Source organism: Lynx rufus, unplaced genomic scaffold (assembly GCF_022079265.1).
Source record: "Lynx rufus isolate CCGP_SWC_20201006 ecotype Redwood Valley unplaced genomic scaffold, mLynRuf1.p SCAF_16, whole genome shotgun sequence".
Taxonomy (NCBI): domain Eukaryota; kingdom Metazoa; phylum Chordata; class Mammalia; order Carnivora; family Felidae; genus Lynx; species Lynx rufus.
Window position 1 is genome coordinate 9,751,270 of NW_025814830.1, and position 17,723 is coordinate 9,768,992.

Genomic DNA, 17,723 nt, shown 5'->3' on the forward strand with positions numbered 1-17,723 from the left:
CATCTACATAATTTATCCTTGTATCTCTACTATATGTCATCTTTATACTATATATGTCTGTATCATTTATCTATATCAATACCATCTATATATACCTATGGTAACATTATATATCCATATCCATAGTCTATATTTACATCTATCTAAAGGTTTCAGAATAACAACATCAATGTTGCTATGATATCATTAATGAAAGGCATTGAAGATGTTTTTGCATTTTTGTTTTGTCTTTAGGGAGGTACGGTTAGAGCTATGGGGTCCATATAGTACATTCACATATTTACACTTACACACAGCCTCCCAACAACACAGATATCCAGTTAGGGCCCAGACCTAGCTTTGACACACCCCCTCGGAGAGACTTGTGCACACCTTGTCTTTCATTTTCACAAACCTCCAGGTATGTCTCAGACTTTTCAACTGTCCTTCACATACTACCTTCCATGGATTCCCCCACGCGTTCACAGAGCCCAGACCCACTGAGACTCAGCACAGTGTGCACAGGGGCACTCTCTTTCTCCCACACACAGTCTCTTCCCGCAATAGTAGGTAGCATCCCAGGGCTCTCTAACCCTCTCCAGCCCAGCACCCTCGCGTTTACAGGCACCTCGGCCTGCACTTGCCCCAAGGATCAGGCCCTCCAGACCACCAGGTGGCGCTGCGAGCCCAGGAATGTCTGCTCCAGGTGAGGGGCTGAGGCGGGAAGGTGGAGGGGCTGGCGGGGTGGGTGAGGTGGGGACAGAATGGCTGGAGAGGCAAGACACAGAGGGAGATATAGTAATAATAACTAGATGATCCCCTTTATTTCTCACAAAATCCTGTGGTAACTACGCTTATGAGTTGGTACCATCCTACGTATAAGGAAACTGAGGCTCAGAGAGGCAATGGAGCCAGGTTTGAATCTAGATGATCTAGAAAGAAGGCTCTTTCTCTCTTGTTTTAAAAAGTTTATTTATTTTGGGAGAGAGAGAGAGAGAGAGAGGGAGAGGGCGAGTGAGCGGGGGAGGAGCAGAGAGATCGGGAGAGAGGGAATCTGAAGCAGGCTCAGTGCTGTCAGCATGGAGCTGGACGCTGGACTAGATCCGATCAACCCGAGATCATGATCTGAGCGGATATGAGGAGTCAGATGCTTAACGGACTGAGCCACTCAGGCGCCCCCACCATTTTACTTCTTTAAAAAAATTTTTTTTTCATTTATTCATTTTTGAGAGACAAAGACAGCGCACAAGCGGGGGAGGGTCAGAGAGACAGAGGGAGACACAGAATCCGAAACAGGCTCCAGGCTCTGAGCTGCCAGCACAGACCACCACACGGCGCTCAAAATCATGAACCATGAGATCATGACCTGAGCTGAAGGCCGATGCTTAACCAACTGAGCCACCCAGACGCCCCAAGATACTTTTTTATTTTTCAAAAAATGGTACTCATCTAGCGGAGAATTCTGAGGAATGATTCTGCCAGATGAGATACTTTTTTTTTCTTTCCTTCTAATTTATCCATCTGGAGGGAGTGCTTTTTTCTAATTAACACAAGGGCACCTGACTGAGCCTAAGTTCAGATTCAAGAACCAGGACTTGTCAAGATTCCTGGCGTTATAGGCAACCTCCATGGAATTCCCAAGAAATTGAAACATCTCCTGGAAGTTAAAACAGTACAACCTTGGAAGGGAAATCCTCCTTTAAACCCCCTTCAGGTTGGACCTGGAGGTCAAGATGGAGAATTAGGTGTCAGAGAAGAGGACTAGAGGCAGCCATGTTGGATGTCAAAGGCAGTCACTGCACTGCCAAGATGTTGACCGTTAGAATGCCAACTTTCTGCTTCCAGTAGCAGAATTGTTGCGAAACGGCAGTCAGTCTCTTGTGGGCAGTCTTTCCACACCCGCTCAGTTGCATTACAACACACCTTGGGCCTGGAACAACTCCTAATCAAGAGGTAAGGAGCGCTCCCAGCTTGTGCTGGGCTTACTGCCTTGTGAGGAAATATTTTCCCTGTTTCAAACTTAATGAGTACTCCCTTGTTCTTTTTCTTCTTAAGATTATTTTTATTTATTTAGAGAGAGAGCTAGAGAGCAAGCAGGGGAGGGGCAGAGAGAGAGAGGGAGAGAGAGAATCTCAAACAGGCTGTGTGCTGTCAGTGCAGCGCCAGAGGCAGGACTCAAACCCACGAACTGGGAGATCATGACCTGAACCCAAATGAAGAGTCAGACTCTTAACTGACTGAGCCACCCAGGTGCCCCAGTACTCCCTTGTTCTACTTAAGTGCATGTGTCAATGGCCCTCAGACAAGTCCCTAGCTTTCTGGATTTCAGACCCCCTAGGGGAGGGGTCCGGGTCTTTCGAGTGCAGCATAAAGTGGGGTGTGTGCATTTACATGGCCAGTGTTGGCCGTGGAGTAGATCTTCCGGTCATGGGGGCCTGGATCTTGTGCAATCTCCTCCCTTGCTGTAAGTAAAGGCTGTGTCACTTGAGCCTGGTGTGTGTGTTGTCTGTTTCAGTGACCTTGAATTATGCAGCCGTTTCTCCCCTGGGTGGCATGAACTGCCTCTAACCTTCGCTGTACAGCCTGGTCACCTAGTGAACAGTGAAAGAAGAATCTTGGACCAGGGGCACCTGGGGGCTCAGTTGGTTGAGCGTCTGACTCTTGTTTTCATCTCAGGTCATGATCTCATGGTTCCTGGGATCAGGCCAGGCGTTGGGGTCTGTGCTGGCAGCACAGAGCCTGCTTAGGACTCTCTATCTCCCTCTCTCTCTGCCCCTCCCCTGCTCACTTATGCTCTCTCTCTCTCTCTCTCAAGATAAATAAACATAAAAGAAAAAAAAATCTTGGATCAACAGTGCATTTAACAATAAGGATATTTAATTTTCTTACAAAGCAAAGTCTGGGGGCGCCTGGGTGGCTCGGTCGGTTAAGCGTCCGACTTCGGCTCAGGTCACGATCTCGCGGTCCGTGAGTTCGAGCCCCGCGTCGGGCTCTGTGCTGACAGATCGGAGCCTGGAACCTGTTTCAGATTCTGTGTGTCCTTCTCTCTCTGCCCCTCCCCTGTTCATGCTCTGTCTCTCTCTGTCTCAAAAATAAATTAAAAAAAAAAAAAAGTTAAAAAAAAAAAAACCAAAGTCTGGAGGTAAGCAGTGCCAGAACTGATTTGGTAACTCACAGGGTAATAAAAAACTGTTTATTCGCTTGCTCCATTGTCCTCTTTGCTGACTTTTAGTCCTTGCCCAGCTGTCTCCAAAGTCAAGCAGCGAGCAGCCTGCACCTTAGGAGGACTTTCTTCACATCCTACTCCCTTTTTATTAAAGGGGAAGAATCTTTTTTTTGGAACAACATAGCAGGAATTTCCTCTTATGTCTTTTTGACCAAAACTTTGACACATGAATACCCGTAGCTGCAAGGAATGCTGGGAAAATGAGTATTTCCAAGCTTTTTTGTGGGACCCAAACTTTGCAGTCCAAAAAAAGAGAATGGGAATGTCTGTGGTGTAGACAGTCAACAGGCTGTACCGCAGGGGTACAGCCCATGGTTTCAGTGGACTGAAAGGTTTTGGACATCTGACTGACACCTTGCCACAGTGTGCACCTCACACCCTGCTCAGAGTTCCTTTGTTAGACGCTGGCTCAGGGATTAGCCTTTTTATGGGGACGGAGGGTAAATGAAATTTTTGGTCGTGTATGGGAGAGTTGCTGTTGTGTTGAACAGGGACATTTTTTAAAAGTTTATTTGTGAGAGGGAGTGGAGAGGCAAGGGAGAAAGCGAGGGAGAATCCCAAGCAGGCTCCACACTGTCAGCGCAGAGCCCGACTCAGGGCTTGAACCCGTGAACTGTGAGATCATGACCTGAACTGAAATCAAGAGTCAGACGCTTGACTGAGCCACTCAGGTGCCCCCAAGTGGGGCTGCTTTTGGGCTGCATGTAGGAGCAAGTGGGTGTGTCTTGATTCTGGTCTAAACGTGGACCACAGTGGACTAGGACTGAGAGGTCTACTGTTTGTTGTCATCTGAGTGCTCCTTCACTTCCTTCCTTACCTGGTAATCACCTGATGTGGGGAACTTCCTCCACAACACAGGTACTTGGTCCTAGTGGGGCTGTAAGACCAGACACTGTCCTCCCCTCCCACCCTCCTCAAGGGGGAACAAAGGCTCTGGCTGCTACTGTCCTAGACTCATGGTGATTGGACCAAAGATGGGCATGTGACTCAGGCGGGGCCAATCAGGGTCTCTCTTGAATTAATAGGGAGTTGGGGGCTGTAATGAACAACTTTCCCTCCAAAAAATGTGAGAGCGACCCAGAATGAAGCCATAGCACAAAGGGAGGGACAGAAGCACCTTTCCTCTCAAGGGTGGTGGTGGTCGTGAAAGAGTTGCTGAAGCTGGTTAACCTCCCGGAATACCCAAATTAACTAACACACACTGGAGCCGTGGTGTGCCCTAGGCACAGCGAGCTGGCCACCAAAACACTTGTGCTGTGCCTTCTGGGGTTGTTGACAAGAAGCCACTGTCCAGGTAGCATTACGTCGATGAGACCCGTGTGACCCGTTCTCACCCCCAAAATATGAGAGCAGAAGTGATACGTGTTACTTCTGGCTCAAGGCGACTATGCATCCGGAGTGAAATCCTCTGCACGTTTTCTGTCCACCAGCAAGATTGAAGAGCCACAAAATGGCGGAAAAAGCAAAAACAAAAAACCCCCAAACCCATCTGTGTCCTGAAGTGACCACTAGGAGGAGACCCTCCAAACCCTCACCCAAATGAGATGTGAATGAGAAATAAACCTCTGTTGCCTTATGCCACTGAGATTTATGGGAATCTTTGTTACAACAGTTAACCTACTCTGATTATTACACCATCCTGGGGCTGCCTCTCCCCCACGTCCCACAACCTGTGTCACCCTTTTAACCCAGTCTCCAAACCAGTGACTATTCTAAAGCACAAATTGATTGTGACTTTTCCTGCTTAAAATCCTCCGTGGTTCTCCAAGGCTCTCCAAGAAAAAAGTCAAAATCGCTCCCTGGGATTTTCAAAGCTTTTGCTGAGGGCCAAAAGGACCTCTCTGGGTCCATTTTCCAAAATTTCCCCTGATACCCGCTTTAGCCTAAGCACTCACCCTACTTACCTCCAACCAAACGTGGCACACAGGTTCATATCTCCTTGTCTTTGCTCTTCTCCATGAGGTGCCCTTTGTAGGCCAAGCAGTGTTCAGGATCACTAGGGGGGTAGCAGCGTGTGACCAAGGTCAAACTCACTGAGTGACTAGGACCCAGCTCAGTGCCCAGGCTGAATCGGGGCTTGGGCTTCAGATTGTCAATTTCTCATTTTCTCAAAGTATTTATTGACCTGCTATCAGCTGATATTTTGAGATATCTGAGCCCTGGCCCATTCAGGTACCAGACAGAATCCAAAGTCTGGGGTCACAGGAGTCCATATCAGATCTGAGCATCTCAGTGACCTGCCCACCCCGGACTTCCAGGACCCTTCCTGGTCCAGCTATCCCTGTGCCTCAGATCGTCCCTGCCCCCCTCCCCGGCCCTGCCCCATGCAGGCATGTGATTTATTGAGAATGAGGCTAAGGAGAGGTTAAAATTTTTGAAGAACTTATGTGCCAGATCTAGAACCCCTTTGTCCTCATTGAGTCTCTAAAACCACCCCATGAGTGGCGCTTGGGTGGCTCAATCGGTTAAGCGTCCATCTCTTGATCTCGGCTCAGGTGATGATCTCATAGTTCATGAGATCGAGCGTTGCATCGGGCACAGACAGCATAGAGCCCGCTTAGGATTCTCTCTCTCCCTCTCTCTCTGCCCCTGCCTTGCTCATTCCATTTCTCTCTCTCTCAAAATAAATCAATAAATAAACAACAACAACAAAAAACACCCCATGAGATGAGGTGGCACAGAGAGGTCAAGACATTTATCCAAGTTGTACAGCTAGTAAGTGGCAGGTTCAGATATTGAGTTTAGACCAGTTTACCTCAGAAGTGGGAGAGGCATTGGAACAGAATTCCAAAAATTTCCTCAGGGGATTAAGGGTCCAGGCCAGCTTTGTCTCCCCTGTTAAGGGCATTCTCAAGAAGGGTGTGAAAGAACAGCACACAGGAATGTCTATAAACACAGGGCTCTGATCCAAGACTTTTACTTCCCTTTTTGTCACCGTGGCTCTTCCCTGGGCCGAAACTTACATGAGACCTTTTCTTCCCTGCCTTCGTTTCCTTCATTTTCGAGTGTCCAAGTAGGTGAGGAGGTCCTTTCCGCTGTTCTAACATGGAAGACAGACACAGCTTGGATTCAAGCCACACCTCTGCCACCTACTTGCTGGTGACCTTGAAACAGGAGCTTAGCATCTCTGAGCCTCGGTTTCTTCCCCTGTGAGGTGGGGGTTCAGTGACTCAAAGCCAGTAGTGCTGACCCACAGCAAGTTCTGTAATGACAGCATTCTTATCATTTTCATGACCATCGTTGTTGTTAAAAGAATTAATATTGGCATTAGTGTAAGGAATTTTATTGTGTAAGGGTCTTGGAGTTGGGCAGACCTGGGATCATATCCATTTCTGCCATGTTCTCACCCTGGCTGGGGACACCTGCATCTGTCCTGTTTCCTCCTCTTGAAAATGGGGATGTTGTCTCAGAAGATGACCAGAGAGCTCACTAAGTTCACAAACGTAAATTGCATGGACTAAGACTCTGCCAATGTCATCTGTTACTAATCTATGATTCTAAGATCTCACAGTCTCTAATTTTAAGGTTTAGACAATTCGTTGTAAGGTTCCAAGATTGAGTCTGCAGTGGGGACACCTCCCATTGCTCCCACACTTCCAGGAGCAACACATGCCCCCACCCCCCGACACGAGGGTGCTCCAGACCCAACCTTCTCGCCAGGAACAGTAACAAGACCAGAACAACTCCCAGTCCTTTGTTTGGGGATTTCCCAGCCATCCACTGTCCTGGCCTGAACCCCAACTCCAGCCTCACCCTCGGCACGGCCCTCTCCTCCTGTGCAACTCACTGCCACGTCCTGTGAATTTTACCTCCTAAATACCTTTCCTTTCTTTCTCTTTTTAAACTTTATTTCTTTATTTTGAGAGAGAGAGACCACAAGCAGGGGAGAGACAGAGAGAGGGAGACAGCGCAGAGTCCGATGTGGGGCTGGAACTCATGAACTGCGAGATCATGACCTGAGCCGAAGTTGGACACTTAACCGACTGAGCCACCCAGGTGCCCCCTAAATACCTTTTCAATGTGTCCACTTGTTTGCACCTCCACTACTGCCATGGGTTGAATTGTGTCTCCAGGAAAGGCCTTGAAACCATGACCTCCAGTATCTGTAAATGTGACCTCATATGGATATGACATCTTTGTAGATAATTGAGTTAAGATGAGGTCATTAATTGGCTAAAATCCAATATGAGTGTGCCTTTATTTTTTATTTTTTAACATTTATTTATTTTTGAGAGAGAGAGAAAAAGTGGGGGAGGGGCAGAGAGAGAGAGGGAGACACAGAATCCCAAGCAGGCTCCAGGCTTTGAGCTGTCAGTACAGAACCCTATGCAGGGCTCAAACTCACGAACTGTGGGCTCATGACCTGAGCTGAAGTCGGATGCTTAACCACCAAGGTGCCCATGAGTGTGTCTTTATAAAAAGAAGAAATTGAGGGGTGCTTGGATGGCTCAATCGGTTAGGCATCTGATGCTTGATCTCAGCTCAAGCTGTGATCTTCTGGTTTGTGAGTTTGATCTCTGCATGGGGCTCTGCACTGACAGCTCGGGGCCTGGAGCTTGTTTGGGATTCTGTTTCTCCTTCTCTCTGCCCCTCCCTGCTTGTTCTCTCTCTCTCTCTCTCTCTCTCTCTCAAAATAAATACATAAACTTTAAAAAGCTAAAGGAAATTGGGAAGGACTCTACATGAAGAAGAAGGCAGAGATCAGGTGATGCTCCCACAAGCCAAGGAACACCAGAGATGGCCCACCAATCACAGAAGAGTCTGGAACAGACTCTCCCTCACAGACTTTGGGAGGAATAGCCCTGTGACACTGATTTCATGCTCTTAGGTAACACATTTGTGGTGTTCAGGCCACCAGGTGTGTGGTGCTTGGTTATGGCAGCCCCTGCTGTAATGGGCTCACACAGCCTTCCAAAGGTAGCCTTCTGTCCTGCGTGCTGCCCACACTGCTTTCCCTCACAGCAGCCACAGCATTCTTGTCAAAATACAGGTCCGACCGTGCCCCCGCTTGGGATAAAAGTCCAAGCCATAGCCCAGGCATTGTTGACTTGGCCTTTGTATCCAGTAAATGGGAGTCCAGTCAGAAGTTCCCTCCTTTAGAAGCTTCCACAAGCTTCTCTTGTGAGGATATTAGAAGAGGAAGGAAGGGGAAGGATGAGTACACATTGAACTGAAATGTCTACATCTCAGAAATACTCATCCATCATCTTAATCTTCTCAACAACCCATGGGTGTCATTATTCCTATTTCATAGATGAGAGGGAGGTGATTTTGCCACCTTCCCGACAATACTGAATTAGGATAAGTAACACCAATTTCTGTAACAGATTCCAAAAGCCTGTCGACTTAACTCAATGCAAGTTTACTTTCCACTTATGTAAATTAGGTGTATGTAGTTGGTGGGTGGACTTTCACGTGATCATTCAGAGACCCAAGCTCCATGCGTCTTGAGACTCCATCTTCTCTCTCCTGGGTTCACAGAATCCTTGCCGCTCAGCCAGCAATTGGGGTGGAGAGAGAATGAGCCCTGCACGTGGGAGGTTTTTGCAGAGCAAGTTTGCAACCTGCAGAGATCACTACTTCCGCTTGCATCCCATTGGCCAGAACGCATCACATGACGAGGCCTCCCCGCAAGGGAGACTGGGAAATGCCCTGGCGTGCGCGGGGGGAAGAGGAGGGAAGGTGGGTGTTGGTGTTTATTAGCAGGCTCTGCCTCAACGATGCAGAAGGAGACCCTCGGAGGGGCGCGTATGCGGTGTGTTGGCCAAGGTTGGCCCCAAGAAGCGGGAGAGGAGCCCGCGTCCTTCCCTTCGTTGCAAGGAGTGGACCTATAGCTGAAGTATTTTGGTGGACGACACGGGGGTTATTGGCAGGCCCCAGTAATGCTGAGTGGAGTACGTGGTCTGACCTCAGACCTAGTTCTGAAAGAAACTCCTCAGGAGATTAAGCGCTTGTTGCCCAAAGTATTTATTTGACCTTACAAATTGTTTCAAATGAGGCTTGCACTCAAGAATGTCTACTTAGAAGATGCCCCGGCTTTGACCCGTGTTTCTACACCTCTGCTGGTTGAACTTGATGTTAATTTTTGGGCTGAAGATCCCACTTCCTTCCAGAAATGACACATGATAGGTCCAAGCAGGGGTGCTATTACGAGTGTCTGACACCTGAACAATAAGAGTAGACACCTGATAGATGGCAGGAGCAGGGTGGGGAGACTGAGCTGGGTGTTAATCCTTTTGGTGCTGGATTCTGGGGAGGTCTGGAGGTGCTACCAGCTGGCAACCTCTGTGCCTCGGTTTCCTCAACTGTAATATGGAGCGAACAGTACTCACCTCTTGAAGCTGTGGGAGCAGTGAATGACCTAATGACTGTAAAATATTGACAACGTTGCCTGGCACAGAGTCAGTGATTAATAAAGGCCAGCTACTGTGGGGGTGCCTGGGTGGCTCAGGTGGTTAAGTGTCTGACTCCTGATTTTGGCTCAGGTCATGATCTTACGGTTTGTGGGTTTGAGCCCTGCAGTGGGCTCTGTCCTGACAGTGTGGAGCCTGCTTGGGATTCTCTCTCTTCTCCCTCTGTCTATGCCCCTCCCCCACTCATGCTGTCTCTCTGTCTCTCAAAAAAAATAATAAAAATAAATAGATAACTTAAAAAAATAAAGGCCAGCTATTTTGGTTGTTTGAAAGACCTACAATTCTAACATTCGACCTACTTATGATGTTAATGATTTAGTTTTAAAGCCTCTAAATCTTTTTTTTTTTTTAATTTTTTTTTTCAACGTTTATTTATTTTTGGGACAGAGAGAGACAGAGCACGAACGGGGGAGGGACAGAGAGAGAGGGAGACACAGAATCGGAGACAGGCTCCAGGCTCTGAGCCATCAGCCCAGAGCCCGACGCGGGGCCCGAACCCACGGACCGCGAGATCGTGACCTGGCTGAAGTCGGACGCCCAACCGACTGCGCCACCCAGGCGCCCCTAAAGCCTCTAAATCTATTTTTCCCAGATAGCTGGGCTGTAAAATCAAAATGATTTTTTTTTACTTTTAAATGTCTATTATTTATTTTTGTTTTTTTAATTTTTTTTTCCAACGTTTATTTATTTTTGGGACAGAGAGAGACAGAGCATGAACGGGGGAGGGGCAGAGAGAGAGGGAGACACAGAATGGGAAACAGGCTCCAGGCTCTGAGCCATCAGCCCAGAGCCCGACGCAGGGCTCGAACTCACGGACCGCGAGATCGTGACCTGGTTGAAGTCGGACGCTTAACCGACTGCGCCACCCAGGCGCCCCTATTATTTATTTTTGAGAGAGAGACAGACAGAGCACGAGCGGGAGAGGGGCAGAGAGAGATGGAGACACAGCCTGAAGCAGGCTGAACCGACTGAGCCACCCAGGCACCCCCTTCCTGATCTCCTTCTTGAACATATACCTTCTTTCTCCTGTAGGCCAGGATGCCACATACTCTTGTCCACCTGTGAGGGCAGGTACGTCCTAGGTGGTCATTTTGGAGAGAGTCTGAGAAGTGAACCTGTTCCTCCATCCGAGGAGGAGCTAGACCACGGCACTTCTGGTATCTTCCCAGGTGAAGTTCTATGGCTTTCAAAGACCCCAGAATCAATCATGTATCAAATGTGCCACAAAGTCAGATGGGATACTGTGGATTAGTGGCTACTGCTCTAGATCATCCTTGGGCCTGTGTCCTTCTGTCTGTAAATAGCCGTCCATAAAATCAGGCAGTGGCTTCTTCAATGAACGGGTGTGACCCAGAGATCCAAGACGTTGCTCCTTCAGTAATAGTTCCAGATGTAGCCCAAGACCTATGCAGAACAATGTACCCTGGAGCCAAGCGAAAAGCAGGAGACAATCCACATGCCCAACAGGATGGAAACACATGCATTCCTTATGGTACATCCACAATAGAACGCCAGGTACCCATTAAGAAGAATAGGGAGAGGGAAGGAAAAATAAGATAAAAACAGAGTGGGAGGCAAACCACAAGAGACTCTTTTTTTTTTTTATGTGTATTTTTGAGAGACAGAGAGAAAGAGACAGAACACGAGTGAGGGAGAGGCAGAGAGAGAGGGAGACACAGAATCTGAAGCAGGCTCCAGGCTCTGAGCCATCAGCACAGAGGCTGACACGGGGCTTGAACTCACAAACTGTGAGATTATGACCTGAGCCGAAGTGGAACGCTTAAGTAACTGAGCTACTTAGGTGCCCCTAAGAGACTCTTAAATACAGAAAACAAGCTGAGGGTTGTTGGAGGGGAGGTGGGTGGAGGGATGGGCTAAATGGGTGATGGGCATTCGGAGGGCACTTGTTGAGATGAGCACTGGGTGGCATACGTAAGAGATGAATCACTGCATTCCACTCCTGACGTCAAGACTAAAAAAAAAAAAAAAGGATGAGGAGGAGGAGGGGGAGGAGGAGGAGGAGGGGGAGGAGGAGGAGGAGGGGGAGGAGGAGGAGGAGGGGGAGGAGGAGGAGGAGGGGGAGGAGGAGGAGAAGGAAAAGCAGCAGAAGCAGAAGGAGAAGGAGAAGAGGAAGAAGAATGGGCCAGAACTCTACATGCTGCAATGGTTCAATACCCAAGCTGTGAGGTTAAATGAATGTTTGTTAAAGACACATATTTTCATACTTACATTTGCATTTGTTTAGACAAATTCTAGAAGGCTACACAAGAAACCGTCAGCTGTGCTCTTTGCTGGGTTCTAGGACTTAGAATCTGGGGAATAGGATAGGACCATGGAGGAAGACTTTACTTTCATTTTATACTCTTATTCTGCTTGATTTATTTCATACTGTTTGCATTATATAGAATTAAAAACTAGTTTAAATAAAAATATTAGCCAGTGTTTACCTAGCTTCTAATTTTTGGGTAATGATAACAGAAGTGATCATTTAAAAAATATTTGTTATTTCGGAGCACCTGGGTGGCTCAGTCAGTTAAGCGTCTGACTTTGGCTCAGGTCACGATTTCATGGTTTGTGGGTTCGAACCCTGAATTGGTCTCTGCCTTGGATTCTCCCTCTCCCCGTCTCTTTGCCACTGCCCCCCCCCCCCCGAATAAATACATTTCAAAAAATTAAAAAATATTTGTTATTTTGAACTAAACATGCTATTTATTTTATACCGAACTTGAAGGATTGTGCTTAATTTTTAAAGTTTTTTTATCTTTAGCAAATGAAAAAATTTAAAATGTGTGTGTGTGTGTGTGTGTGTCTTCACACAAGTGGGACTGAAATCTGAGCAGGGCCCTTCTTATTCATGCCATACATTCAATAGGCCACTTGGCCAGAGGAGGTCCCTTTGTTTTCTTTTTAATGTTAAAAAATTTTTTTTAATGTTTATTTATTTTTGAGAGAGAGAGACAGAGCTCTAGCAAGGGAGGGGCAGAGAGAGAGAGGGAGACACAGAATCTGAAGCAGGTTCCAGGCTCCGAGCTGTCAGCACAGAGCCCTGACGCCGGGTTGAACCCACAAACTGTGGGATCATGATCCGACCGGAAGTCAGACGCTTAAGGGACTGAGCCACCCAGGTGCCCTGGTTCCTTTCTTTCTTCTCACAGAGAGGCACCATAAAGCCTCGTGGATACCCTGGTATTATTTCCATCACTTTGGACCCCAGGACCAGATTTCAGCCCCTTGTGAGAACATTCCCCTATTCTAGATCATCTATAGTTCTTTGGACTGCTTTTGAGCATGTCATAGATTTTTTAACCCCTCCGAGAGGGCACTTTGCTGTCAGGCGAATAAGTAAACATCCAGCCGGCACGAGGGGCCTTCGGGAACTTTCAGGCTGCGCAGGACCACAGTGCGGGCACTCCACGGACCACCCACTCTCCTCCTGGCCCCTCTCACCAATGCTGGGACCCGGGGAGGAAAAAGGCCCCACTCATACCCCCAGAGGCCTGCCTGTGAGTGGTGCCGCCTACCCTCACACTCGCGGAGATTTTGCGGGTCCTTCATGTCTGATACAGGCACACCGCGCTGCATTACACATCACTCTATTGTGCTTTGTAGACTTCGCTTTTTTTTTTCTTTTTTACAAGTTGAAGGTGTGTGGCAACCTAGCATGGAGATACAAGTCTATCAGCGCCATTTTTTCAAAAGCATTTGGCTCACTTCATGTCTGGGTCACATTTTGGTAGGATTTCAGACCTTTTCATTATCATTGTGTTTGGTGTGGGGATTTGTGGTCACCAATTACAACTTGGTGAAAGCTCAGGTGGTGATCAGCATTTCTTGGCAATAAAGGTTTTTTTTTTTAATTTTTAAAATGTTTATCTTTATTTTTGAGACAGAGAGAGAGCAAGAGCGGGGGAGAGGCAGAGGGAGACACAAAATCGGAAGCAGGCTCCAGGCTCTGAGCTGCCAGCACAGAGCCCAACGCGGGGCTTGAACTCATCACCCGGGAGATCATGACCTGAACTGAAGTCGGAGGCTCAACCGACTGACCCACCCAGGCGCCCCACAGCTCTACCTCTTGAAAAAACATTTAGACTCATTACCACTCTGAAGATATGGTGCTATAGACCCACCACCAGATTTTGTTATTTAAGGTGTTTATTAGGAAGAACAGACTATATCACACTATTTGATTTATTTTTAAATTAAAATCTGATAACTTCCTTTTTTTCTGAAGTCAAAATCTGATAACTTTCAGCAAAATTAATTTTTATAGGAATTCTATTATGAAAAATTTTAAGTTTATTTATTTTGAGAGAGGGAAAAAGAGAGTGCAGAGCCTGATGTGGGGCTGCAACTCAAGAACTGTGAGATTATGACCTGAGCTGAGATCAAGAGTCAGGTGTTTAACCAACTGCACCACCCAGGCACCCCAAATTACATTTTTTTTAGAATCAAGTTACTTAACATACAGTGTAGTCTTGGTTTCAGGAATAGAACCCAGTGATTCATCTCTTACATATGACATCCAATGCTCATCCCGAAAAGTATATGTATATATATATACACACTACATCTTCTTTATCCATTCATGGACGTTGATGGATGTTTTGGCTGTTTCCATAGTTTGGCTATTGTTGACAGCATGGCTATAAATATTGGGGGTGGGCACATGCACCCTAATGAATTAAAAATTTTTAAGTTTATTTTGAGAGAGAGAGCGAGAGCGAGAGCACACACGTGCACAAGCAGGGGAGGGGCAGAGAGGGAGAATCCCAAGCAGGTCCTGCACGGTCAGTGCAGAGCCTGACACAGGGCTCGAACCCATGACCCAAGCTGTGAGATCACGACCTGAGCCGAAGTTGGATGCTTAACCTACTGAGCCACGCAGGTACCCCATGAATTAAATTTTTTTAATTGTGGTAAAATGCACATAAGATTTACCATTTTAACTATTTTAAATTGTATAGTTCAGTGGCATTAAGTCCATGCACGATATTGTACATCCCCACCCGGAGCTAGTTCCCGAACTTTTTCATCACCCCAAAAGGAAAACCCTGTGGCTTTAGGCAGTCCCCCACCCCCACCCCCGCCCCGCCTTTAATTCTCCCCCAGTCTCTGGCAAAGACAGATCTGCTTTCTGTGTCTATGGATTTGCCTCCTCTGGACATTTCATATCAAGAGAATCATAGGCAGTATGTGACCTTTTATGTCTGGCTTATCTCATGAATTGAATTATATGCAGTTGAAAAAAATTATCCTAAGAGGCCCATGGTATCATCATGCACTGTAATGCGTAAATGGGCCAAAGAGGATTTGTAGCAAACCTGTTGTCTCATGAATTGGGTTTTAGCAGAGAAACATGTTCAGTGAGCACATACTATGTGTCAGGGTCTATCTAAGTGCTTTACACACATAACTGACTGAAATCTCACAGCATCCCTGGGGATGGGGAGAGAGCATTTTACAGATGAGGAAAGAGGCACAGAGAGCTTAAATAACCCTCTAGCTGTCCTATGGAAAGGGCTGGGGCTGGGATTTGAACCCAAGTCCTCTGGTTCTAGCAGCCAGTGGTTAACCACTGGGCCATGATGCACTGGCTCCCCCCTTAGCCTCTCAGCCTGGCTCTGAACTCTCACTGCCCCAGCTCCCCACTCATGCCCCCTGACCCTCACTAATCTCTCACTAGCTCCCCCTGCACCTTGCTAGTCCCTCAGCCCCTCACTAGTCCCTCAGCCCCTCATTAGCTCCTCCTGCCCCTCATTAGTCCCTCAGCCCCTGACTAGCTCTCCCTGCCCCTCACTAGGCCCTCAGTCCCTCTTTAAGTCCCTCTGCCCCTCACTAGTCCCTCAGCCTTTTATTAGCTCCCTCTACCCCTCACTAGCTCCCCGTGCCCCTCACTAGTCCCTCAGCCCCTCATTAGCTCCCCCTGCCCCTCATTAGTCCCTCAGCCCCTCACTAGCTCTCCTGCCTCTCACTAGTCCCTCAGCCTTTTATTAGCTCCCTCAGCCCCTCATTAGCTCCCCTTACCCCTCACTAGTCCCTCAGCCCCTCACAAGTCCCTCAGCCCCTCACTAACTCCCCCTGCACCTCACTAGTCCCTCAGCACCCCTGTCTTTCCTGTTCTGTCTCTCAGTGAAGCTTCAGTCTCCATAGGTCTGTGTGTCTGTCTGTCCTCAGTCTCTGGGCTCCCGCATTTCTCTGGCCATCTCCTCATCTCTCCACCTGCCTCTGTGCCATCTTTACCCTCACAGCCTCAGGTGTCATGGTTCCATCTTTGTACCCTCTGTCCTGATAGTGACACGTGCCACTCTCCAATGTAATGGTCTCGCTACCTTCCATTCAACACGCGCAGCCACTGAGGACCACACCGGGTGCTGGAGGGGAAACCACCAGGACAACTGAGGGCACGATGCCTGAATATTGCCCTGTCACTCTGAATCATTCTATATTGATTCCTGTCTTATTGTCATCTGTCCCTCCCACTAGCATGTTAGCTCTGTAAGAGCCAGGTATTTATTTACCTGTCCTGTTCATTGCTGCCTCCCCCATGCCTAGAATAGCGCCTCCACACAGCTGTCCAATAAATGTTTGTTGAATGAATGAATGAGTGTTCACCACGTGTCTTGTTGTCTTAGGAGAGCGGGTTTCTCATTCTCTTACCATCTTGTCATGTGATGAGTCTCCCTCAGGGTCTGTCTGATCCTCCACTCCCTTTACCCTTGGCCTCTGGGTCTCTCCTGTGGCCACTGCGCATTCACCGAGCACTTAGTGTGTCCCAAGCCGTGCACATTGGGTCTCATCTCCATCCTCGCTGTGACCCCACAGGATAGGTACTCACACTTTCTAGAGGGGGAAACCTGATGCTTGTCTAGGTGTCTCTGACACGATAAATACATGACAAGGCTGAGGTTTGAGACTGAGTCTGCCTGACTCAAAATTAGTGCTTTATTTTCACGTATGAACACTTCCTAGAATGTCTTCCCTCAGAGTCCCTAGACTCTCAGATGTGCTGGGGAGCTGCTATTGACCCTCCTGCCCTCTTGCCTGGTTATTAACAGTGCAAATTAGCATTCTAAAGGCCCTGAGAAGTTCTGCAAGAAAGGAACCTGCTTGCCTTTTTCAATCCAATCTCTCCCTAGTTAATTTTTCCAAAGAATCCCTTTTCCCCAGAATTTACAGTTCTCTTCTGTCTCTTGTCCTCTCTGACTCTTTTTCTCTCTGCTTCTCACTGTCTGCTATCTCTCTCCATGTCTCTGTGTCTCTGTATCTCTCTCAGAAAGGCAGCAGAGGGAAGTGGTTGAATAGCAGGTTCTGCAAGGAGACCAGATTTGACACCAGATTCTACTTCTAGACTGCTATGTGAGCTTGGGCAAGGTCTTAAGCTCTCTGGGTTTCACTCTCCCCGTCTATGGGGATGACAGCAATACCTGCCTCAGAGGGTGAGGATTAAGTACCTTACTCTGTGCAAAGCACTTCGCGGCTCCCTATCAGTGACTCCTGGGGCTGAAATGAGGCCCCAGGCTCAGTGCTAGATCACACAGGACAGAGGGAACCAGGACTTCGCTGGGGCCAGGGAAGTCCACAGTGGCACCTCTCCAAGGTCAGGAAAGTACAGGTTCCACCCCTGATTTCACAGTATCAGGATTATCAGTGTCCTCCTCCTGGGTTAGAGGTGTATGGGGAGAAGCTGGGCCTGGCAGTTTTGACTTTGAGACTCAGATAAAGCATAACCTTGCCTCCCCCTCATGCATGTGGGGTGACTCAGCCACCTCACCTCCTAGATCAGGACTTTTGTTGCTGGCAGGTGGCTTGTTTAGCTTTGTAAACAAACTGCTGGTTCCCCATTTTAAAAGAAAGAGAAAACGGGCACCTGGATGGTTCAGTTGGTTAAGTGTCCTACTTTGGCTCAGGCCATGATCTCACAGTTTGTGGGTTTGAGCCCCATGTTGGGCTCTGTGCTGACAGCTCAGAGCCTGGAGGCTGCTTCGGATTCTGTATGTCTCTCTCTCCGCCTCTCTCCCCACTCTCTCTTTTGCAAAAATAAACAAACATTAAAAAAAATTTAAAAGAGAGGGAAAGAAAGGGGCTGATAGCCAGGCAGAGACACA

At 47.8% G+C, this 17,723-nt stretch overlaps 1 protein-coding gene across 1 annotated transcript in view; it reads left to right on the plus strand.

Moving 5' to 3' along the window:
* Positions 1 to 1,907: 1,907 nt before the first annotated feature.
* The window catches only part of LOC124511102 (cytochrome P450 2B11-like), a 36,266-nt gene continuing 20,450 nt past the window's right edge, over positions 1,908 to 17,723 (plus strand). Inside the window, exon 1 of the mRNA XM_047078013.1 lies at positions 1,908 to 1,932. The gene's annotated coding sequence lies outside the window, so the exon portion shown is untranslated. The remainder of the gene's footprint in view (positions 1,933 to 17,723) is intronic.